The following is a 24,200-nucleotide window of genomic DNA, read 5'->3' as shown; positions in this document are numbered from 1 at the left end:
CTGGCAGTGTGCTCAATAGTAAGTTTTTTAAAGCAGAGGCTCGTGGACCGTGGTTTGCATCCTGTTGGAAACGCTCCAGCTGGGACCTGCCGATTGTACCCAGGAGGCTCTCGTGTGAACCGTCTCTCCGCCTGTACTGACTTGAATGTTGTAGTGAAAAATCAGCAAAGCTCATTGAAAATTAAATAAAAATATAATTTTAATGTTAATCAAAAAGCAGCAGTACATTTTCAGTTAGCACTGAGAAAGCAAGGGTGTGATTCTCTTTTTGTATTTGGAAGCAGGTCAGAAAGTTCACCATGAGAAGTGTTGAGTAGTTGAGTGCTCTGTTCCATAACACGTTTTAAGACCAGCAGCACAGACACAGATGGTGGCCATCCAGGATTCCGAGACACAGAGTAAGGTTTTGGAGCTTTTTAGGTGATGGGAAGTTATGTATTTTTCTAGAGAGAAGAGGCCTTAGATAAAGTTAAATCAGGAGAAAACGGAAATTCACTTTAAAGTACTAGATAAATTACTAGAGAAATTATATATTTTTTAACTTTATAAATTAAAAAAGTGTAATAGCCCTGGGTAATCTTTAAGAAAATTAATTCCATTATTTTGAGGAAAAAGAGTATTGTTTTCTTTCTTATTACTTAGATTATGTGATTTTATTTTTTGTATTCATCTATTTATATTCTATATATGCAATTTGATATTTGTGACATGAAACATTAATGTTAAGCTAAAATTCTGCGTGGAAATAACTAAGTATTTTAGCATTCTAATACATAATCATTAGACTTCAAAATTTAAGAATTACAGTTAGCTTATAACCTTAAAAATTAATATTTAGAGTTAGAGGCAGATATTTCTGGAATTAATCCAATTAGCTTCACTTTTTTCAATTATAAACATTTATAAAGTTTCCAATATAAAAATCAATATATTACAGTACAAAAGAAAAACTACTGCTTTTATCTTCTGAAAGATCCGTCCAACATGGAATTCTAGCACCACCTTGTGGTTCATGTACCAGTAATTTACCTTCGATTAAAAAAGTGATTTCCCATGAAACATTTTATATTTTCTCTTCTGAGAAACTCAATTCCAATTAAAAAGAACTTTTTCAAGTTTTCTTATAAAACAGGAGAAAAAAATTGTCTCCTTTCCTCTTTGTCTCTTTCTTCCCTGCCTGTCCTTTTGTTTTACGGAGCAGGTACCATAGACCCGTGTACGACAGGGGTGTGAGCTGCCTGGAGCCGCCCAGGTCCACTTTCACGTGGGTTTCGTACAGCACAGTATTGTAAATGTATATTCTCTTCCTTATGATTTTCTAAATGACATTTTCTTTCCTTATTGCAGTACTGTGTGTAATACCCGTAACATAAAAAAAACATAGCACTGTGTCACAGGTAAGAATTCTGGTCAACAGCAGGCTCTTCATAGATAAGTTTTTGAGGAGTACAAACCTACATGCAGATTTTTGACTGCATGGAGGGCAGACTTCCCCAACACCCTTGTTGTTCAAGAGTCCACTGTATGTAACAGATGATTTGAAACTTCTTTCATTTGCATATAGGAAGGAAAATATAAGTAGCTATTGAAAATGTAGTAAAAGTTGTTTTATATTATCAAATGGAAATTTGGAGTCCAACTTTTAAAATATTTTTGTCTTACAAAACAAAAACTAATAAAATCTACTCGTAACAACACTATACATTTACACTTGTACTACCCTGACAACATAGTTTTTGTGGAAAACAAAACTAATTTGACTTAAAAGTTATTGAAGAGATTGCCAAATTGTTATTTTACTCTTATTAAAGTTTTCTCTCAATTTGGCAAGTAGTTTGTAACTGTAAACCCCTTTTGATTAACTTGAGGGTCTTGAGAAAGTGAGAAAGAATCTTGGAGAGATTATTAGGAGCTACGTTATTAAACCCTCACGTGGAATTTTCACTGACTCCATCCCCTTAATTCTCCCATAACCCGGATGAAAGGTATTTATTTTACTACCAACAAAGGCATCTGTAGCCTGTGCTGCCCCATCTACGCTAGTGAATAGGTCTGGATAAAGATTGTATAGGAACACTAGTAAAGTACTAGTCAGAAAAGATAAAAGCAACACCAGCTGTGTGAAAAATCCTAGACAAAGATAAGAATTAATAAATTGGAAACAGTTCTATTTTTTGTTTGTCTTATTCTAGCATTTTTAATGTGATGTTTTAACATGGAATAAATACGCTCACTAAAAACTCGGAACTGCGGTTTATGCCACTCATTACTTACAGCTTTATGTAATTGACAGGCACTTGGGGAAGCATTAAAAATTTTAAAAATCTTGTCAATGTTACGAACTACAACACTTGGAGCTCAAATAACTATTCCAGATTTAATTTTTACTTTTTAACAATCCCCAGGTTCATCTGTCCTTTGAGCTGAAGGTTGTATAACAGGTGGAGTAGTGTGAAACTTAAAACTTAAAGTTAAACCACAAAATTAAAAGTTTAATTATTGTGTCACTTGACTTTTAATGTTTCTAGTGAAAATGGCAGGTTTCTTATACAGTTCAGAGTGAAGGAAGCTGGAAAACCAGAACTGACGGCAGTAGCAATGTTGAGAGCATGCAAATTTATTGGGGGGGGGGTTGGCTAAAATTCATATTAGTTTTATCATGATTTTTATTTGTATCTAATACGTGTAGGAGTGGGGAATATATAACATGTCTTATTTTTCTCTCTCAAGCCCTAAATCAGTAATAGAAATTTTTGAGTTTTTAAAAAGGTTTTAAAAGTGAAATGTTCAACTCAACATTTTAAAGTTAAGAACAGAGAACTGAATAAGTATCCCAAATGTATAAATTGAGTATAGCTCTTCAATTACTTTGGTGCTGAAATCCTGAAAGACACTTGTACATAGGCACTATAGTCATTCTATACTTGTTTTTCTTAACTGTCTTTCGATTGTCCCTATGGATTGGACCGTACATGCCTCATCTGCTTCTCACTTACGGCTTTATCAGTAAAATTTACCAGCTAGGTTCCTGCTTTCTGGATTCTCACTAGATGGTGTGTCTACTTCTTTTACTAGTTTGCCATTTCTGAAACTTCTGAGATTCTCTAAGAATGTATGCCAGTTAGGATGTTTGTGAAAAATTTACAAACTCTGGTCTGGTTGCTGGTTGTTACAAATGGAAAACTATTCATTAGGATTAGAATGATGCCAGGATTTGATCATTTTTTAGACCCGTTACTGCTGACTCCATCTTCCTCATCGCCCACTCTGGTGAAGGAGTACGCATTACCATCTCGAAATTTTAATTCAGGTGGTTTGTTTTTGGTGTGTTTTAGTGACAGCTGCTCTCAAGAAACAACACAATCTCACTCGGCCAGAGATTCCTACTCCTAGCCTCCCACTCGGAGGCTGTCGTGTAGCCTCTTCTGTCCTACCTCCGTTCCCGTGGCCGCTGCCTGCCCTCTTCTTGTGCCGGCACTGCGCCTGGACCTCCGCTTACAGCCTGCCTCCCTCAGCGTAGCCACGCTGCCGCTCTGACGTGTTCCTTCAATTATGCTCTGCTGCTGCTTAAATGCTTTACGTTTCTCTTCCTCCTACCGAGCAGAGCACAAGCTTCTTACCCTGGACAGCAAAGATCTTTTTCTTTGAAGTCTCATCTACATTTCCAGAACCCTCTCCTCCAATTCTGTAGTCTATGTACACAGTTTTCTCTTCACTCATGCTTTTGCACTGTTTCTTTTGCGGAAAATGACGTTCCTTCCGTTTGACAGATTTCTGCTTCTCTTCTAAGAGACTGTACCTTCCTTACAAAGGCTTTTATCAACTACAGAAGCCAAATTACATGCTCCTGTCTCTTTATTGTTTAGTGCCATGTTTATAATTTTGATTGGTACACCGATTTTGTAGTTACTAGTTGTTTATATGACTTTAATCTCCATTCGTTTTGTCTTTTGGTTTTCCATCTCTCTCCCAATGTTTATTTCTCCTTAGTGCCTAGCATTTGATTATTGGTTTGCTTATTTATTTATTTATTACAAGGTAAGTGGTACTTAGAAATTATTTGTTGGCTGAGTGAATATCAAATTATAATGAAATTATAAGTTATAATCAAGGTTTCCAGATAAGTAAGATTTTATTGAGTTGAAAGTTGCAGTCTGGTCAGTCCGGCTGTATCCTCTCAGTGGAAGGCGTGTATGGATGGAGGATCTAATTGGCGTGGGTTCTAGAAAAGGGTCATCACAGTTTGTTGGTATGTTACTTACTTAGAATGAAAGCTGATTCAGTTGTTTACTGGGTGCAGTCAGTGTGCCAGGCACTGGCCATAATCAGAGAACGGGATGGACATGGTTCCTGTTCTCACTAAACTAAGAGCCTGAGCAGGAAAAGACCGTTAAATAAGTAATGACAACATTTAGTAAGTACCTAAAGGGAAGCAGGATGCATATGACTAATGTGGGATGTAGAGAAGGCTTCTAAAAAGTACTGTCGATCTGAGTCCTAAGGGCTGAGTGAGGGATAGTCAGGGATGATATAAGCAAAAGGGCTAGCATAAAGTCTTGAGAGGAAGGTCATTCGAAGGAAAGTCACCAAAACTAACCTACTGAGTGTGTGTCATGAGGTGTGGGAAGAGGGAATGGTGGTTATTGGTCCCACGGGCAGTTTGTATTTAGTGAAAAGGTGAGTAGCAGAATAACTAAATTTGACTCTGAAGCACTTATTTTAGTGCTGTACTATGGAGAATGAATACGGTGCCAAGACAAGAGGCAGAGAGACCATTTAGGAGGCCATTATAGTAATCTATGAAAGAGCTAATAAGAGTGACTCGGTTTAGGAAATGAGATTGAAAGAAAATGTATTCTCATTAAGCCTATCTTAAATTCAATTTAAATTGATCTTTTTTTTTTTCTTTTTCTTTTTTTTTTTTTTTTTGAGAGACAGAGACAGTGCAAGCAAGGGAGAGTCAGAGAGAGAAGGAGATACAGAATCTGGAGCAAGCTCCAGGCTCTTGAGCTAGCTGTCAGCACAGCGCCCGAAGCGGGGCTCAAACCCACAGACCATGAGATCATGACCTGAGCTGAAGTTGGATGCTTAGCCAACTGAGCCACCCAGGCGCCCCTGTGTTTTTGAGTTCTGATGGATAGTCTGTTGACAGTCAAACTAAAGAACTAAAATACCCACCACAGTTGAAGACTTTAATAGAAGCATTGCAGCATTCCATTTATCTTTTTCATAACTTTGCAGCATGTTTTGAATTACTGCATTATATTCCATTTTCCCTCTTCAAAAACTTTTTCAGGTTTTGAATGTGTTGCACTTACCATGACCTTACACTGTTCTGTTTACCTGAAACGCTCCTTATTCCCCAGTCATCGTTTCTTATCCTCTGTACCACATCTAGCAAACGTCTACTTACCTCATGGTTTCAGATCAAACCGAACTTCCTCCAGTTAACATCCCCTTGCTCCCTAACATAGCTTAGGGTTCCCATTACATATTAAAGCACCTGGATTTTTTTCTTCATTTCAACTTGTACATTATGAAAGCCATGATGCACAGTGTTGCATAAGGTCTGTCCCCCCGGCCATACTGGGAGCCACATGTGAGAAGACGTCCTGAGGTTTGTGTACTGAGGGACCCTTCACACTGAGCACGATGCCTGGCACGTAGGACATTGTCAGGTTTGTGCGTGTGTGTGGTTTGGTAGATCAACACACAGATGCCCTCTAGCCCCCATATTACACTATAATGCATATTTTGTAGTCAGCTTTTACTGATTGCTCAATTCAACATCTTAGTTTCAATTTTAACTCAGCTCTTTATTTAGATATTTTACATTTTTGTATCTGATAATGGATTTAAAAATGGGAAATAGCGTGGAACATTAATTTCCAGGTTGGTAACTTTTAAAAATCGTTCTCCATGTTAAGCATTGATACTTTTTGGCCTTTAATAGGAGTTTCTCCCATTAAAAAACTTGAGGAAACTTTGCACAATAAAAGTAGATAGATCTCATTTGAAGCACTAAAAGCCAGTGGATTTTGAAAGAAAATGAGATTTCTGCTTGTAGCAATATGGAAGACAAGATATTAAAGAAATCAAAGAGTCAATAGAAAATACAACAAATATCAAGAAATTAGAAGGAATTCTAACAGGACAAGAGGAAGCAGAAATGTAGTCTCAAACTTGCCTAAAATAGCAGCTGCCCTGAGGTAATTTGCTGATAGTAGAAATCTAAGGCCTGGAGGGCTTTCTCCCTCATCTTTTTTTCATCAGTCTTATTATGGAATAATTTAAATTCAGGCAAACTCACCAATTTAAGCTTTGACAATGTATATGTTCTTGTAACCATCACCATCATCAAGATACAGAACATGCCTCTTTGTAGTTAATCCTCTCCCTCCATCCTTGGTCCCTAGCAACCACTAATCTGTATTTTGTTATTTTAATTTTGCCATTTCTAGAATTTCATGTGAATGTAACCCTATCGTATTTGGCTTTTGAGGCCTATCCATATTGTGTGTATTAGGAGTTCATTCCCTTAATATTGTTGAGTGGAAATACGATTTCTGGATTGTGTCATCTGTTGATGGTTATTTCCAGTTTGGGGGCATTATGAATAAAGCTGCTCAAAGCATTTGAATACAAGTCTTTGACGACAATTTCATTTCTCTTGGGTAAATACCTAGGAGTGATAGCTGAGTCACATGATAAACTTATGTTGAACTTTATGAGAAACTGCTAAACAGTTTTCCAACATAGCTGGACCAACTTACTTTTCCCACCAGCAGTTTGAGCTCCTTTTCTCTCCGTGTTCTCACCAACACTTGGTTTTGTCCACATTTTAGTAAGTGTGTGCCATGAAAGACTGACAGCAAGGCTGAAATTACGTGTTGTCTTGGCATCTGGTAAAACGGGCAGGGCCTCACGGCCCAACCACGAGTTCCCAACCCACCCTGCAGCCATGGGTGAGGGTCCCTGGCCAAACAGCCCTCCTTACCAGGGAGACCAGGCTCTATTCTTGCTTATCCCCAGGCAGCAGGTTTCAGTTTCATGCCAGACACAGAATTATTCACAGAAGACACAGAATTAATCACATCCTTATGCAGCAACCAGGACGCACACCCCCCTCATAATGCTACAAAGCTTCCTTCCCACAGCCCCTGACTGTTCACTGTTTCCAAATGTTACTGCCACATGGCCCTGCACGGCATGCAGTGTCCCCCTCCCATAGGCTGTGAGTCCATTTAACTTAAAACTTGTTGATCTCACCTGCCCATGTTGGACCATTCCCGTAACATTAGGGGTGGCGTTCCCTCGCCCATGTAGTGAATGGGACCTTGTATATGATGGTGGTATCTCATAGTAACGTTAGTTTACATTTCTCTAAGGTGTTGAGCATCATATACTAATTTGCTATCCATATATTTTTGAAGTTTGGTTCAAAGTTATTCCCTATTTTTTAAATTAGGACTGTCTTCCTAGTGAGTTATCAGAGCCCTTTATCAAATACATGTAAAGATTGCTCCAATCTGGCTTCTTATTCGTTTCCTCAGTGTTTTGTTAAAAGCAGAAGTTTTGAATTTTAATAACATCCAACTGATGTGTTTGTTATTGAGAGAAGGGTGGTTGAAATATCCAGCTATAAATTGTTGGAGGCTACAAAAATTTTTTTTAGTTCTATCATGTATTTGGAATCTGTTGTTAGATGTAGAAAAATTATTCCACATGAAAAATTCACTCCTTTATCATTATAAATTGACCATTTATGTAGGAATATCCTTCTGAAGTCTACTTTGTCTGATAATATAGCCACTCCAGCTTTTTTTAGAAAGTGTCATACAGTAATTATGTCCCATCTTTTAGTGTATCTGTGGGTGTATTTAAAGTGGGTTTCCTGAAGGTAATATATAATTTGGTCCTTTTTTATCCAATCTGAAAATCCCTGGAGTGTTTGAGTCAGTTACATTGAATTTGATTATGGATATGGTGGGGTTTAAAATCTACCACCTTCTTATTTTTATTGTTTCCCATTTGTTCTTAGTTCCTCTTTTGTTGTTCTGGCTTTTGCAGCATTATTTTGCACTAATTGAATTTTTTATGTTTCTATTTTGTCTCTTTCATCAGCTTATAAATATAATGTGTGTGTGTGGTGTGTGTGTGTGTGTGTGTGTGTGTGTGTGTGTGTGTGTGGTTTCCCTTAGGTTTTCAGTATAAATCTTTGACTTGTTGCAGGCTACCTTCGAATAATTATGCACTACTTCAAGTATAAGAACCTTATAACATCCTTCCATTCCCTCTCAAGGTTTTGTTATTTTATTTCTAAATATGGTATAAACTCCACAAAACATTGTCAGTAATTTTTCTTTGACCAATCCTTTTTTTTAATTGTTTAATGTTTATTTATTTTTGAAGGAGAGAGAGAGACATTGTGAGCGGGGGTGGGGGAGAAAGAGAGGGAGTCAGCACAGAGCCTGATGCAGGGCTCAAACTCACCATTTTTGAGATTATGACCTGAGCTGAAGTCAGGTGCTTAACCCACTGAGCCACCCAGGGGCCCAGACCATTTCTTCTTTTTTAAAGAGGTTTAAATAATTTGTAAAAGTCATAGATGCCCACATTTTTACCATTTCTGGTACTCTCTATTCCTTTATGTAGAGCCATATTTTCTCCTGGTATCATTTTCCTTCTGCCTGAAGGAGTTTCTTTAACTTTTCTCACTAGTTTGCTAGTGATGAATTCTGAAAAAGGCTTTCTTTCACTTTCATTTTCAAAAGATGTTTAAAAAAAGATTTTTTTGGTGGGTATACAATTTTAGGTAAACAGGTTTGTTCTCTCTTTCAGCAATTTAAAGATGCCTCTCCACTGTTTGGTTTGCATGATTTCTGATGAGAAGACTGACATTTTTTATCTTTGGTTTTACAGAATGTCTTTTTACTCTTTTTACTTAAGATTTCTCTTTATCACTAATTTTCAGCAATGAGAAGGGCTACGTAGAAAAAAACAATAAATTAGACAAATTTTTATAAATAAAAGCATTTGATGGATTGCAAATATTACATTTATATGAAAAAAATTAATTTTATTTCTACAGAGCCATGGAGATTCTTAAGTATAGATATATACACATATGTATGTATATGTAGGTACATAGACATAGAAAAGGAATAGATAATAAATGGTACATAGGAACAAAAGTAGTGAGATGTGTGTGAACTTCATATAGAAAATTACAAAGCTTATGTAAAATAAAAACAAAACCTAAATTAACGGAGAGACCTACCATCGTCATGCTAGGGATACACAATACTGTCTGTCAATTCTCACCCAGTTTACAATTTCATCACAATTCCAACCAAAACCTTCAGTTTTTTCCTCCAGAATTTAAGATTGTAAGAATTAAGACAGAAAAATCCTTGAAGATAATTTTGAGGAAAATTGGGCTATAGATTTTCCTATAAGATATGTGAAATTATTATGAAACTGTAGTAATTATAACAGTAATTAGAATCCTTAAACAATTTTAGGACAGTCAGCTATTAGAGCAGAGAGCCCCAAACAGAATTTTATATAGAATAAGTGTAAGGACAAAGTCTGAACCTAACAGACTCCATGACAGAGGTTCCCCTCTAAGCTAGAAGGTCTAAGGGTCAGTCTCTCCGGAACTATTAGGCAGTTACACATTGCCTAGAGAAGAGACCACTTTGCAATATCCAATCAGGAAAGGCCAGCTACCTCTCCCCACATTCCTAAGGGTGAGACCTGCAGATGGGGACTTTAGATAGGACCCTGTTACCTCCTGTTAAAGTTAACCCGATAGTCACCAAACAAGACCCTCAACTTGCACTGTAATTGGTTAATTTCAAAGGTACTCTAAATATTGCGGTTCGGTCCCGCCAAAAGTAACGAACGCTCTGAACAATGTGTATGGTTAGAGCTACTGCCAATGCTGTTATACAATAATGACTGGATGTCACAATTTCTTGTCACTCCCCCTTCCTAAACCCTATGAAAACCCTGCTCAGCCCTTGTTCGGGGCTCTCAGCACGGATCCACTGCGTTGGTGACGGCTGTGAGCCCGAACTTAGGCCCGGCGAGCCTAAGCCGTAATAAAACTGCCCTTTGCTTTTGCATGCATGACTCGGTCTCCCTGGTGGTCTCTAGTTTTTGGAGGTGATATTGAAATCTTGGGCATTACATAAGATATGCGACAAACATTGCATTACTCATTGGTGGGGAAAGGATGGATTATAGAGAAATAGTTGTACAGAAAACATGGCTATCTATATAAGTGAAAATGCAGTTAGAGACTGTTTTTACACCATTCACGTCTTCAAGTAGATCAAAAGCAAATATGAAAATAGAAGAGAAAGCTTTATAAACAGCAGTATCAACATCACCTTTGAGCTAAAACTACATTTAAAAAAATATGCCTATGGAGAAGATCTGATATACATCTTTATGACATCGGGGTAGGGAAATAGTGATTAAAACACAAAATGCACGAACCATAAAAGGCAAAAAATAGATTTGACATTAATACTAATTACTTGAATTAGTCTGGAAAGATGGTGTCTTCCCAGACGATTGGTTGTTCACACGGAAGTTCGCCATGTGTATATGTCAGACCGGAAGGTACTTGAAGATACTTTCAGCATCCTGCATCTGTTGCACAAGTAGCTTAACATAACTGGCTTAAGATAAAAGGTAATTGATTTGATGAGTAAAGGAAACCATAGATGTGCAGAGGCCCAGAAATCTCCCCAGTGAGAGGAAAACAGCTAAGCCGTAACTGTGTGGGAATTCCAATCCTGAAAACTATGAGAATCAGGCTCTGGGGCTAAGGCTGGGTGTGCACCCACGTGTGTGTGAAGATGCAGTGCATGACTGCCCCACCCCCACCTTGCCAACCCATGGACACCTGGCCACAAGGTGTGTATACTGAGGGACGTCTCTCTGGACCTGTCTGAGAAAATGTCAATGTTATGGAGGTTTAAAAGCTCTAAAAACGACATTCTTTGTGTCCCTCAGAAAATTTAGATGTTCATAGGGACAAAACACAGGGTCAACATGGAGCATGTGCCAGTGGTTATGGTTTGACTGTCAAGACTGACCTCCAGCTCCAGAGAGCTGTTCAGTTGCTTTATATGAACTGGACATGGTGTCCTTTTTCACATGCAACCTGGGAACCTTTCAGTCTCCCCCAGCAAAAAGTTTCAAACTGCCAGTCATGGAGAATAGCTAGATCATTCCACACCCATGTTTTCCACACTGTACTCATCTTTCCTTTCTGCCAGCCATGGTTTTCCCCTAATTAGGGTCATTTAGAAAATGGTTCCAGTGGTCAAAGTCCTTTGTTGTTATTATATCCACAGTGAAGTCAATGAAATTGAGGTTAGCTGGCAGTCTGGATGCCAAGGGTACAAGGTCAGGTATGAGGTAACACTGCTGGAAGTTCCTCAATTTGCACACCTGTGGAGGACAAAGCCTCTGAGATTCAAGGTCAGCAGCGGGGCGCCCCTGCCACTCCAGTGTATTTCCCCAGTCTTCTCGTCCTGATGGCACTGGGCGAGAGGCCACTATCAGGGGTCCTGGGGCAAGTAGTTCCAGCTCTCTGAGCCTTGGCTTCTTCCTCTATGCAGAGAAGTTTGCTTCAAAGCCCTAGTTCTCAAACTGGACCATGTAACTTTTGGAGATTCCAGGTTACTATTCAGACTATATGAAGAACACCCATAAAGAAATATGAGTAAATCCAAGAGAAAAGAGTACAGAAAAATAATAGGAATTACTGAGAAAAGGAATCCTGAATAAGCAGTATACACATGAGGATATACTCTGAGTTACCCTCCAGATTTATAAAATTTAAAAAGCCAAAGAATATTAAGTTTTGATAAGATTGTAGTCAAGAGGAGGTCGTAATAACTTTTGGTAGGAATACAACTACTTTGCAGATACTTTGGCAAAATCTCACAAAGTCTTGAGAATTAGCAATACCACACTGTGGCACATACACTACATAAATTCTCACAGGCACTTAAAGGCTATATAAGAATATTCATAGTATTCATAGAAGCATTGCATGACATTGTCAATGTAGTAACCAATTTTAGAATTTCATTTTATAAGGGTTCCCCAAGGTGGGAGGGGGGTGAGTTTTAGAGAGGGAATTAGAAGGTGAAAAAGGTGGAGGCAAAAGGACTGGTTAGGGAGCTGTCACACTGTCCAGGAGAGAGAGGGGCTTATGGTGAAGAATTAGTATTGAAGACAAAGGGGAGACAGAACAGAGAAATACTGAGGAAATCGATTCAAGGAATTGTTGAATGGCTGGATAAGGAAAAAGGTGTTTCTGTCTCAGATGGATGATAGTCAAAGAATGTGGACAGTACTCTTGGGGACAATCACTGAAGAGCCGTGTCTTTAAATGGCTGCAATAGGACAAATAATCTCTCACCTATAATTCTAGATAATTAAATACATATATTGATTTGTTTGAGCTTATTTATATGTGATTGATATGAATTTAGTGCAATGTCTAGTGCAAACACTGAGTTTCTGCATAAATCATAATTTTCTGGCAGAAAATTTCATAAGGTCATCCTAAGGGACCCAAATACAATTTTTTTTTCTTAGTACTACCTAAAATGGTTTCTGATGGATCATGGGACTATCCCTGTCTTCTCTGTTCTTCCAATGATATGAAAAAGCAGGCTTGTGAACTCGTCAATCGTCAATCCAGGACCTGTTTTCAAGTCAAAAACATGTTACGTTGTTCATTTTGGTCATGGAATTAAAGACCATAGAACTGGTTTCTGTTTTGGTTGTTTTGTCTGAAAAGTGGAGAAGTATGACGATTGTTACTACAAAACAATCTATACACTTATGATGGACATAGTAGGCCCTTATTTGTCATGCACTCTCACACTGCTCTTGCTTTGGAGACATCTCCCTAATTTCCTAATGAGCAAAGATGCCTTCCCTTTCTGAGGCATGTTGTTTTAAGTAACGTGAATTCAGGCGTGGGTCCTCTTCACGTTTTTTACTCACTCTACTTATTCTCAGACACTAACTGACAGGTGAGCAGGTAACCCAATTGTGGGCAAAGATTTGTTCTTTTTGAAAAAGAGAAATCTCTTTCATTTTCTATATTAGCTCCCAGAAGAGAGTCTCTCTTCCTCTGTACAACGTAGTGTGAGGATTTGAGTCTGGAATGGTAGTTATTTGTGCCTGCGTGACAAGCTGCCCTGTGAACCCAGAGAAGAAGACAATATCTCACCGGGCACAATGGTAAAAACAGCATATGAAATGCTGAAGGAAGCTTCTCCCAAAGTCAGATCTGTGGACTTTTCATTTGCTTAAACCAATATACTGCCATGATTATTAGAGCCCATATAAGTACAATGTTATACCCAGAAAACTGTGCATAATTTTTAGGAAAAATCAAACTTATTTCTTTAATTCTTTTCTCATGGCAAAGAAGAACTATTCAATAACTATAATTTTTAACCATAACACTTTGACACATGTAAAAGATATTATACGCTATACTACACAACCCAAGCTAGTTGAATTCTATGGTATCAATTGCTCTGGATTTTCCTGGACCAAAATATCATTTAACAATATAAATTAAAGTGGCTTTTTAAAATCTGAAGTTACATAGAAAAATTTATGACAAACCATTACCATTTAAAATTGGAATGTAAAAAGTAATGGCAATTATATACTTTCCTATTTCATTAGGAAGGTGTATCAGGATGAATAGGAAAATGCACAGGAAAGCACTTTGCTCAAACACGCAAAAATTACACGTTTTAACAAGAGTTAATCATATGAATTTTCAGAAGTTGTTAGCCTCACAGTATAGTTTTAGTTGATCTTTTTAAGTTGTAAAAGCTAAAGTTGAAGGACACATGTTTTTAAATTGTTTTGGTATATTTTCAACGTTATGAAATGGTCAATGCTAAAATATATCTGGTGGTTTAACAATAACATTTTGCTTCCAGGATAATGTTCTCACACTTTATAGCTTTAAGAATGTACTTTACTCATGAGAACTAAACATGTTATGTTATGAGAAACTGAAGGGGAAAAGTTCAAAAGGTATTTCATGCTTTTTTTTTTTTAAGTTTGAGAAAAGGATAAGACTGTTTGGATTATGTTGTTCTGACTTTGTAAAAAAAATACTAATGAATATATGTTAGCCTTCAGGTTATCAACATTCTTGCTTAAGATAGATTTATGGTAAAAATAGACTACTGAACTGTCCTGTTAAATTTTTAAAGATGAGTTTGGATGGGTTACAAATAACATCCTCTACCCTTAGGTCAGAAAGAATATGTAAACTTGAATTTTTTTAGATAAGAATAGTTATTATAGCTTCAACTTTCATACTCCTATAAAATGGCTGTATAAGTGTTCTGTTTTTATTCTGAATATAGACCACGTGTTCATTTTTTAAGATGTTGAAAATAACATTTTCATTCAGACAGTTTTTAAAAGTACAAAGAGTAAATTTGTACTAAATTCATAACAAAGAAATAACCTTTATTAATGTTTTGGTGTACCTTTTACTTTTACTTTTTTCTACGTGTGTAGTTATGTGGATTGTATGTGTTATTAAAAATGTTATTTTAGACAAAGTTTTTATTTTTTCATGAAACTCCCTGGCTTTTCCCACATCATCGAATATGTTTCTATATGCACAGTCTGGATTTTAGCAGCTATAAAATATTGTCTTTTAAAAGTTCAAACATTTGGCCTTCAGCATGCCAGGCGCAACACCATAACCCTTCAAATAATTGGCTCTATCGTGTATTTTGCTGATTTATAAAGTTTCCAACAAAAAATAAATGCCATGATAAACACTTCTACATGGAAATCTGATTATATGTATTATTCTTTCTTTAGGAAGTATTTTGGGGGTAATGGTGAGGGCGATTGGTATCTATTTCTGGCTTTATGTCTATAAAAGTTATTTATAGGAGTTTTTTTTCAAGTGTAAACTAACAAATATTTTCATTTATAAATCTACTAATTAGTACATGAATCATATTATGTACTACTTTGTAATAGTAGTAGTACTATGTATCACTATGTATTACTAATTCTTTTATTAAAATAAGATAAATTATGGAGGTTTCTAATCGCCATGGCTCCTCACCTGAGCCCCACTTCCCAGAGGAAGAAACTGAACATTTTAACTGTTCCTTCTGGTGCCTATGTGTTTCTAAATATAGTTATGGTTTTTGTACGTTTGGTCTACTTTAGGCATTATCTTTGGACTACTTATTATGGAAGAGGGAGAAGAGCACTCTAATTACTATCTACCCTCCCTCCTAATGTGTTTATATCATATACTAATGGATCATTTCGTGTTTTCTTCCCAGAATCCCCCCCCCTTGCGTACTCCATCCTCCCATTCCAACCTGTGCTGGCCGCTCTCTAGGTCCATCCCACTCATTATGGCGTTTCCCTTGGCCTTCCTCCTGTGTTTAATCCTTATCTCTCGGATCCCACATCTTTGTTTCCTTGCCATACTCTGAAGATTTTGGGAGCTCATTTACTGAGTCTAGAGGCTCTCCAGAATTCTGCCTGAAAAGCTGGCTCCCTTCTCAACTCCAGTTCTGAGTGGGTGCACCCCAGCCTGGGGCTTTTCCTTCCTGCCTGCCCAGGGAACACTGTCCATCTGATTTCCATTTGCCAGCTATTTGTTCAAAACCTCTGCTAATAACCCTCCTAACATTCTCTTTATATGGGTTAATAGATTTAATGTTTCTTTATTGTCATGGTAAATGGGAAATATGAAGACTAGAAAAATGCATTTCTTAAAATAGAAGACCTGCTTCATTAACTTAAATATTTGTATAAGCTTTAGGGAAAAAAATCTACAAAGTCAATACAAGACACTAGAGAAAAATTCAAATGTCACAGAAGTACCAAAGTACCCTCTCACTGTTTATTAACTGTTTATTAGGTCTACACATAAGTGTTTTGTGTGTGTTTTGCTATCCAGAATAGCAAAAGGATATGAAAACATTGGCTAACAGAGGTAGGAATTAAGACATAGCTTAACAATGAAAGCAGCAGAGAAAAGAGTTGGCAGGGAAAATCCGCTTTTCTGTGGGTTTGGTAGTCCCACTAAGGTCAGAGTGTTCTACATAAGCTGAGACAATAAGAAGTTAAGCCCTTCATATCTAAGATCACTACATGATCTATACGTTCTACAGGAAACCATGCCATTCATTTCAGTGGAACAGGAAAATGCTCTGGCAATAGAAAGAAGGGGACATAATGGGGACAGCATTTGCTGATCTTTGACCCTGCAACACGGGCAACATTTTCGATTCACGACATTAATTGCATCAACCGCATCTTCTAAACACAATTCTGTAGGCAGTATTTTGGAGGCCTTAGCTCCAGTCATTGCATTAACTGACTCCTCGCATTGCCAACATATATTTTTTTCCACATCATTTCTATTTAAAAAATTCACTTTTATTTTTAGGACTGTATTTAAGACAGAAAACGTCTCCCCAAATGGTCTGGGTCTCAAAGTGGCAGAGACTTTATGCGCGTCACATTTGAATAACTGAAGATCCCAGGCAATGTATCTATTAATCACCACTACTTACTGTTCCGGTTCGGATGTTTGTTCCATACGTAGGGCTAGAATCAGAGTGTACCTGATTCTAAAGAGAAAATTATTCAGCCTGAACATATCCATAGATTCTGGATCAAAAAATCTATTTTGGGGGGAATAAATGCAATTGTTTTTATTTGGCAAGAAAGAATGCTTAGGAATGCTATTGCCTTCCCTGAATTGAAGTCTAGAACACATGGAGAGACATTCCTCTCTAAATAATGCATCTGCTGATAGAAACAGTCCACCAGGATGTTGAGCTCTTTGGAATTTACTCAAAATGGAAAATTGATCACATTTGGCACAAAAGCCATTTATATTTATAGAAACACTTTAGATAAGACAAGACTTTTAAAAGCCAAAAAAAAAAAAATATCACTTTTAGGAGTGTTTCAGAAAAACATTGTAATTATTTTCTTATTTTTAATAGGCATAACAAAGCTTGCTATATTGATACTGACAGAAATTAGGTGGTTGATTGAAGATTTTAACTTAAAAGAATGAATTGCTCTAACATTGGTTTAGAATTTTCCTTTGCTCATACAATTTAACTCTGTGGTCTGGCAAATGCCCAATAACTATTTATCCGGTATGCATACCTTTCCACAGCTGGATTTTCAAATATGCTTATAAAGTTCATATGACAACTATCCTAAAAATAAAAATGTCAGCAGGCTTTGCTTTATTGTATGCATTTCTTCTGGATATAACATAACTAGATACAAACAGAAGACGCTAAGACATTCTGCCAGAGCTATTCAAGTATAGCATCATTTGAGACTGTGGAAGGTGATTTAGAAACACCTGGGTTGAATATTTATATCTATGCCTTAAATCCTAAAAGCCTTGCAGTTTTATAGTCCTTTCGGGAAAAGACAGGAACTACATTAACACTTGTTAGTATAACAGTTAATGCACTCACTGCTGAGAAAGAGTTTATAAAAATTTGAAGATTGTGCAAAAAAAAAAGGAAAACTAAAATGACTAAGATTAAATGTTTGATCAATATTAATAGTTTTAAGAATATATTTAAGAAATATATCTTTTATTGTTAGGGGCTTGGGGACATGAAAAGATGCATTGGAATAAAATTCTAAATATTATATTTCGATAAGCATCATTGTTGGCAGTAACATGTAATGGGATGCGGCTAATGTGGGAACAACAATGAAGACATTCTGGACAAGCTTGTTCCACATACTCTTCTTGGAAACTCCTGTCTTTTTAACCATATTAATTTCAAGTTGCCCTTTCCTACCTCATGGCCTTATATTTGTTTGATTCAACTTGATGCCACACAAGACAAAAAGCTTGCTTTGATAGAAGATTCTGAGCTGATAGATCAGTAGGAAGAACCATAAAGCTTCTTCCTCTCTGCAGCACGTATTTACACGTAACAGCCACAGTCTAGAAGAGAAGCGGCTCTACTCTTCTTGTCAGGAAGAGTCATTTTCAGCCAGTAAGCTCATATTGTATTCTTTCAAAATGGGAGCTGTTAGAGGCTCTCAGATAATACAGTAGCCTGCTGTGCAGTGGCAGCCTTTTGAAAAGGCCTCCTCCCTATAAAACAACCTTTATCTAAAATTACGATAGCACTAATCATTGCTGACATACTCCAGTACTTACTCTGACACACTGAATCTCATTTAAATCAATAATCAAATTGGTAGATACTTGTGTTCTCCCATCTTAATGATGAGAAGTCCATATTAGTTATCCACTGTGATTAAGAAACTACCTCCAAAGTTAAAGGTTTAAAACATTGACCCCGGGGGAGCCTGGGGAGCCCAGTAGGTTAGGCTTCCAATTTCAGCCCAGGTGCTGACCTCATGGTCCATTTCTTCGCTGCCTCAGGGCTCTGTGCTGGCAGCTTAGAGCATGGAGCCTGCTTGGGATTCTGTGTCTCCCTCTCTCTCTGCCCCTCTCCGCTTACACTCTGTCTCTCCTCAAAAATGAGTAAATGAAAAAAATTAAATAAAACATTAACCCAGAATGTAACTCTTTTGGGCAGGGCTCGGCTAGCTGGTCCTTGTGATCAGCTGGTGAGTCAGAGCCCTACTGGTCGGTAAGGGCCGTAGCTGAGACAGCAGACAGAGCCAAGCTGGGGCTTGTTCATGGGACAGTCTCAGGGTTCCAAAAGCTCTGAGTAGAAGCTGTAAGATCTCTTGAGGCCCAGGTTTGGAACTAGGAAAGCCTCATTTCTAGTGCGTTCTGTTGGTCAAAGCAAGTCATGAGTCCTACCAGGGTTTCAAATATGGTGACGGCATGTGGGGAGAGAGGGAGGGGACTCCACTTCTTGGAAAGAGATTCACTGTGATTATTTTTGCATTTTACCATTGTTTCTGAGTCAGAGTTGTCATTACTTGCCAAAGATCACACAGTTAATAAGTAACTAGACTCTCACGCACTGCTAGAAGGTGTTATATAACCACCTTGGCAAACAGTTTGACATTTTTTAAAGTTACTTTTCTTTATATATTCTAGATACATGTCTTTCATCTGACATATGTGTTGTGAATTTTCTCCAAGTGTTTGGCTTGCCTTTCCATTTTCTTAATGTTTTTTAAAGAGCAAATGTTTTTCCTTTTAATGAAGTCCAATTTACCAATGGTTTCCTTTTATGTCTTGTGCATTTGGTGTTCTGTTTAAGAATGAACGAATGAATGAGAAGCCATTAAAAGAGTCCAAGTGCAGTCATAGAAGTCTAAAGGTACAGTCTGACATGGTCCAAGTGTTTTATTTCAAAACAAAGTTTGAGTTCTATTTAATAAAATAAGCTTACTGGACTTAACGTAAAAATAATGCCTTACATGTGAATGAGTTTATCTGATGCTCTAGGATAAAGGCCTACATTTTTTCTAAGGCACAGGACTATACAACTTTAAAACTCAGGAACTCTAGGCTGTGAATCAAAGAACTGAATGGCCACTTGCCTTAGAACCACAACATCATAATGCATTCTAGTGCAAATAAAAGTGATAAGGCTACCATTAAAAAAATCCACACCCAAAAAAACGAATAATCCAGTGAAGAAATAGGCACAATTTAACCCACAAGATTCTACGTTTCTTGACATCATCACTCAACACTGGCCAACCAGGCAGAAGACATGAATAGACACTTCTCCAATGAGGACATCCAGATGGCCAACAGACACATGAAACGTTGCTCAGCGTCACTTATCATCAAGGAAATACAAATCAAAACCACACTGAGATACCACCTCACACTGGCCAGAGTGGCTAAAATGAACAAATCAGGAGACTATAGATTCTGGTGAGGATGTGGAGAAACAGGCACCCTCCTACACTGTTGGTGGGAATGTAAACTGGTACAGCCGCTCTGGAAAACCGTGTGGAGGCTCCTCAAAAAACTATCAATAGAACTCCCCTATGACCCAGCAATAGCACTGCTAGGGATTTACCCAGGGGATACAGAAGTGCTGATGCATAGGAGCACATGTACCCCAATGTTCATAGTGGCATTTTCAACAATAGCCAAATCATGGAAAGAGCCTCAATGTCCATCATTCATTATTGATGAATGGATCAAGAAGATGTGGTTTATCTATACAATGGAATACTACATGGCAATGAGAAAGAATGAAATATGGCCATCTGTAGCAACGTCAATGGACCTCGAGGGCATCATGCTAAGTGAAATAAGTCAGGCAGAGAAGGACAGATAACATATGCTTTCACTCATAGGTGTAACAGGAGAAACTTAACAGAAGACCATGGGGGGCGGTAAGGGGGGAAAAAGATTTAGGGAGAGAGAGGGAGGCAAATCATGAGAGACTCTTGAATATTGAAAGCAAACTGAGGGCTGAAGGGGGAAGGGGAAAGGGAAGGGGAGTGGTGGTCATGGAGGAGGGCACTTGTGGGGAAGAGCACACAAGAGGGCACTTGTGGGGTGTTATATGGAAACCAACTTGCCAATAAACTGTAAAAAATTATTGTACTGTGTTTGTGTATATATATATAATGTATACATAATATATATAATAATAATTTATATATTATACATAATGAATTCTGTCTTAATCATTTCTTACCATTAACTATATTATTTTGCTATGTTGATTCAACTATTCAACAGTTTAAATATGTCTAAGCTACTAATAAGCCTTCCTGAATGACTAGCAGATGAACAACTGAATATAAATGGAAACAGATGCTTCAGCAGAGGACCCCGAATTGTCATCAGCTCTTCACAATCACTCCATGTTTTCTCTAACAAGTTCATATGCCCACAGCACATTGCCAAAGTTTATTGACTTCTTCCAAACTTTCTGTATGAAATTATGATTATGATCTCATAGAGTTCAGGATTGCTGACTAGAGAGCATATCTCCCCAAAATATTTTTTCAAAGGAGCTGGTGCCTCCAGCAGTGCTGAGGGGGGTGCACAGAGGCATTTGAGGACCTCACTAGCCTAAACCTTGTTGTATGATCTCAGAAGCTTCCAAAATTTGACTCACATCAAATCTGAAAGTCTGGAGTCACTCCATGGTCTAGAGACTCAAGGCAAGCCAAAAAGGATACCCACTGATCCTGTACTTGAAATCCATATTCTCATGCCTTTAATATATAAATGTGTTTTACTTTTTAAAGTTTATATATTTTGAGAGAGAGAGTACAAGTGGGGTTGGGGAAGAGAGGGAGAGAGAGAGAGAGAGAGAGAGTCCCAAACACAAACCCCAGAGAACTCATGAGATCATGACCAGAGCCAAAGTCAGCTGCTTAACCAACTGAGCCACCAAGATGCCCCAATGTAAAAATTTACATTTACATTTGACCTATTGAAATATCAATATTCTTCTTATTATAAACACATACTTGCACAATAAATATACTTGCAGTAAATGTACTTGTGATATATAAGAAAAGACAGGTACTTATACAATACAAAACACACATAAAATAACAAAACGATGGTTTCTGCTTTATAGATATGTATAAAATATGTTGAAGTATAATAAGTTAGATGGTAAGCAACTAACTGTGGCAGCTAGGACTAAGGTGTGTTACTGAGTTTTTATCCTCATTGGACAAATCCTAGAACACAGAAAATTCATTTTACACCTTGTTCTACATGCATATCAGGTGGGTTTAACTACTTAATAATCTCCTGGGTCTATAGTTCTAACTCCACCTATATATTTTTTCCCTTTTTCCGACTCCTTTTCTGACAAAAACTGTTGATTTTCAAAGATGACTTAAGAGAGGAAGATAGATTCAGATATGCTGAGAGCTGTTGGAACCCACACAAATGGGGATGTGAGACATCTTAGCAATAGTAAGATTGCATAGAAACAAATAAGTGTCACAATATATGCTCATTATAACAACTGCTAAAATTCTGGTTCATTTTGCAGAAACATGCACAGCTCAAAATCTAATTTCAGACAACTCTTCACTAAGCAGAATCATGACTACCTTATTTGTGTTTTTTGTGTACTTAACTTTTCTGATTGACTGTTCTGTCTACGCCCGTACCACCCTGAACACACCCGATCTCATCTGATTGACTGTTCTTTTAAGATTTATAAGTGAAATTAATTTTTTTTTTATTTTTAGAGAGTGCATGGATGGGGGAGAGGGGCAGAGGGAGAGAGAGAATTTTTTTTATTAAAAATTTTTTTAAATGTTTTTTATTTAGTTTTGAGAGACAGAGAGAGACAACTTGAGCAGGGAGGATCAGAGAGAGATGGAGACACAGAACCAGAAGCAGGCTGTAGGCTCTGAGCTAGCTGTGAGCACAGAGCCTGACCTGGGGCTCGAACCCACAAACCCTGAGATCGTGACATGAGCTGAAACCAAACACTTAACCGACTGAGCCACCCAGGTGCCCCTAAAGATTTTATTTTTAAATAATCTCCATGCCTAATGTGGGGCTCGAACTCTCAACCCCAAGATCAGCAGTTGCATGCCCCATGGAATGAGCCAGCCAGACACCCCCTGATTGATTTTTCTTACTGATTAAGGCACAAGATTTCTTAGAAAGACCACCAGCAAATTTAAAAGCAGTAGTTTTCAAATTATGAATATTTGGAAATATCCTTAGTTCTGAAGGAAGGTGCAGCATGAATATAAACTGCTAGCTTTCTTTAACAATTTATATTTACTTTTTTTCCAGTTTAAAATATAATAAATAATTCCACCTCCCAGAGACAACTTCTTCTAATACAAGCCTTTTCTAGGCTCTTTTTGGATGCATTTTTACGTGTGCCCATCCTTTATACTCACTGTATATCCTGCATTCAAATTTTACTGTTTTTCCTATAATGTTGTGACAGGATTTTCCCACAGAGAGTTGTGACACCGAGGCTTTTTCATTTCTAGGAAGCAGCATTATTCATGCCGGCACCGCTCAGTTGGGTTCGCACCCAGGTGGCATAGTTTTTCCATATTTTCTATTTCTTTGTCTACCACATATGATAACACAGACAAACACATAGTCTGATTAAGTAGTCTTGGTTTACAAGATCATGAGGGATGTTGTCATGAAGGCACATAGCCAGGTTACCCTGAAGTTTTCTCTCTGTTTTGTTTTTCTCTCCTTAGAGAGGGGACCCTACCACAAAGTTCCCAAAATTTCATGTATATAACTTAAAAACCCATCCACTGACTATACCATAATTACTTGAGTTAATCGCATCATATTGCACATTTAAATTTGCGATTATAAAAACGCTCTAGTACTCCATGAAACTGGTGCCAACTTCAGAGTATTTCATTTTAGAGTATCAGTCAGAGTTCAACCAGAGACAGAATGAGGAGGCGATATCGCATTACAAGAAGAGACTTACTGTAAGAGACTGGCTCACAGGATTGTGGAAGGCTCTAGACAAGTGTGGAATGTGGAGAGCTGGCTGTCAGGAAAGGCGAGCTGGAACTCTCTGGAATGGGACGAAACTGCCGGTCTGCAAGCAAATTTTCTTCCTCTGGGAAGCCTCAGCTGCTTTCAGACCTTTTAACTAAATGAAGCCCAATCAAATTATCTAGGATAATCTTTTTTACTTATGTTCAGTTGATTTTGGACTATAATCACATCTAAAAAGATCCCATCACAGTAACACCTAGATGGGCGATTCTAAGTAGGCAGCCCCTGGGTGGCTCAGTCAGGTTAAGTGGACCACTTAGGCTCAGGTCATGATCTCACAATTGGTGGGTTTGAGTCCCAGGTCAAGTTAAGTGCTGACAGCTCAGAGCCTGGAGCCTGTTTCAGACTCTGTGTCTCCCTCTCTCTCCCTGCCCCTCCCCCACCCATGCTCTGTCGCTAAAAAATAAGTAAGCATTTAAAAAATGTAAAAAAAAAGAGAGAGAGATTCTAACTGGGAACTGTAGCTTTGCCAAGCTGATACAGCAAAAGACCATTAGAGTTACATTTTCAAAAATGTATATATTTCAAAATATATATAGAGATTCAAATTCCTTTTATAAGGGCTCATCATGATTTTTCTGTTTTCCCACTGTATCCCTGCATTTTCAAAGGATAGGTACCAGATTGCCTACCCTACCACACTATGAATCAGTAACACACTTGGGAGTGCCCCTAAAAT

At 37.7% G+C, this 24,200-nt stretch overlaps 1 long non-coding RNA gene across 1 annotated transcript; it reads right to left on the bottom strand.

Moving 5' to 3' along the window:
- Positions 1-174: 174 nt before the first annotated feature.
- On the bottom strand, positions 175-23,734 carry LOC115291091. The gene is made up of 2 exons (XR_003908387.1): positions 23,448-23,734; positions 175-458 (listed from the first exon to the last, which is right to left on the bottom strand). It is a non-coding gene; the product is annotated as an uncharacterized LOC115291091 (long non-coding RNA).
- Positions 23,735-24,200: the final 466 nt, after the last annotated feature.

This window comes from Suricata suricatta, chromosome 1 (genome assembly GCF_006229205.1).
Source record: "Suricata suricatta isolate VVHF042 chromosome 1, meerkat_22Aug2017_6uvM2_HiC, whole genome shotgun sequence".
Taxonomy (NCBI): domain Eukaryota; kingdom Metazoa; phylum Chordata; class Mammalia; order Carnivora; family Herpestidae; genus Suricata; species Suricata suricatta.
Note: the sequence above shows the minus strand (reverse complement) of the source record. Positions and strands in the feature narration are given on the sequence as shown.